The sequence below is a fragment of the Seriola lalandi genome, unplaced genomic scaffold, assembly GCF_002814215.2.
Source record: "Seriola lalandi dorsalis isolate HSWRI2012SDOR001 ecotype SW California unplaced genomic scaffold, Sedor1 jcf7180002054565, whole genome shotgun sequence".
NCBI classification, from domain to species: Eukaryota; Metazoa; Chordata; class Actinopteri; order Carangiformes; family Carangidae; genus Seriola; species Seriola lalandi.
In genome coordinates this window covers 929,277-931,662 of record NW_019525118.1, presented here as the reverse complement: position 1 = coordinate 931,662, position 2,386 = coordinate 929,277, and positions in this window count along the sequence as shown.

The window sequence follows — 2,386 nt, the reverse complement described above, 5'->3', positions numbered from 1 at the left end:
GGGGGGGGTTGCGGTGATGGAGGTATCCGTGGCGACGAGCAGCAGGCACTTCATCACCTGAGAGGCAGCTGGCATTAAGGCAGCTGTCAGGGACTTTGATTTGGAGTGGGAATTACAACACACACACACTAACACACACACACGCTTGCATAACACACACAGTCTCACACAATACCCCAGCTTGCATAATATACATGATACGCTCACACACACTCACACTGTGGCTGTCCCCGCAGGCGGATGCTGCAGCGGCTCCTTGACGTGACACCACATGAATAATTAGTGAGTGTCAGTTCAGGCTGGAGGTGAAGCAGAAGCACAAGGCTGAAAAATCCCACGCTTCCCAAACACACCTCATGTAATGCTGATGGCACTGTAAAAAAAAAAAAAGAAAAAGAGAGAGAGAGAGAGAGAGAGAGAGCAGCCCCCGACACTTCACCTGCAGGCTGGAAACTGGAAACCACAAACACATCAAAACAAAGGAAACGTCTCACCTGAAGCCGCCAGCTGAAGGAAATGATAAAAGACCAAAGCAGCTGAAAGCCGAGCGAGCGAGCGAGTTGTCACTGGCTGCTGCTGCTGACGGGATACACCTGCTTCAGGTCCCAGGTTGGTCACAGAGCCCAGCTGCATCCACACATTAAGACATGTGACTCAGGTAGAGGTGAACACTGAGTCAGCTGACTGCCAGAGTCAATACATGATTTACAGTGTATTACTGAGAAAAACTCACATCACCGTCACAGTTTGTCTTTTTTTTTATTGGTTGTTGATCTCGAGAGGAAAAGCGTGAAGCTGGGCTCAGCTGGGCTGATTTTGAAATCAGGTGGCATCACAGGAGGAGAAACTTCCCCCATGTTCTTCTCTCTGATCTCAAACATGAACACACACACGTGAGAGAATCTCGCGTGATCTCATGGGGAAGACGGCGGTGCAACGACTTCTACTAAAGTAAAACCAAAAGCAAAAGGCTAAAGGAGTCTGGATGAGTAGTATGCTAGCTAACGTTAGCCTCACGGACACAATCACAATCATCCAGATTTTAACGTCTAAATATCAAACGTGATGTCTGACCAAAGCATTTCTGCATGACTGATAAATGACCTGCGCTCATGTCGCACTTCTCTTATTCTTAGCAACCGCTCAAAACGCTTTACAACCAATACTTGATGTATTCACCCGTTCACTCACATTCATGCACTGATGGAGCGGCTCCGCCTCCTGGACCGCAGCAGCCCTGCTGACCTGTTAGTGGCTCACATTGTGATTCTGTGGGTCTCTACTACTCACATGACTGCACACTTCACTTCCTGTCGATGTTTCACAATAAAATGCTACAGGGGAAGTTAAGAACTTGAGTGTTGAGGGTTGAATGAAGAGTAAAGAACAGAAAATCAACCTTTATATCCACATCAGCTGCTGCTGCCTGAGTCTCAGCCCATAGTTCAGGCCGACTGTCAGAATGATGCAACACCAACTGCTTCCTCAACAGGGCGCAACACGACTCTCCTTTCTGAGGCGTCTCCAGAGTTTTGGCGGCAAGCAGCGAAGCTCCTGTGAACATTTATGGCTGAACCACGGCGAGTGTAGCTACAGGCTGTATCACAGTGCGGTTTGGCAACCTGAGCGCTCAGGACCACCGGCTGCTGCTGCTGCGAAAAAAAATAAAAAATCACTGGCTCAGAACGACCACCGCTTCATGACATCTGCACCGCCCGCTCCGAAAAACATCATTTAGGACACGAGTCGTGTCCTCGCCCCTTCTGTCCAATCACACTCCACACAAACAGCTGACACAACCACATTATTGTTTTATGATACGTAATGTCATCATGCACCTGTCTATCTATCTATCTATCTATCTATCTATCTGTCTGTCTATCTATCTGTGTGATAGATAGTGTGAGGGTGCAGTGTGGAAGTGGGGCAGACTCTGGCTGCCTCACTTTAATAGAATCATCTTTCCTTTAGTCTTTTCTCGAGTGTCGGTACTTTTTCATTTTGGAAGTGCAGCTCCTCCAACTGAAATGAGCTGAAATTACCGTCCTCTTCCCTCCGCCCTCCCTCCTCCTCCCTCCCTCCTCCTCCTCCTCCTCCCTCCTCCAGCATATTGAATGATGCTATCAGAGCAGAAGTGACAGCTCGGCTCTGCTTTATTTACTTTATTTGCTGTGGTCAGAATGTGAAGCTCCTCATATTCAGGCTGATGAGAGGCTGCAGATCAGCGTGTCATCAATCAGCCGGGCTGAGCAAACATTAGCACAGAGAGAGAGAGAGAGAGAGTTAGGCAGAGAGAGTCGCCTCATTTGCAAAGTGAATGCACTCGTGTATTTATCCTGACATGGTTTATGATTACCAACCCCACTAATACCCCCCAACCCCCCCA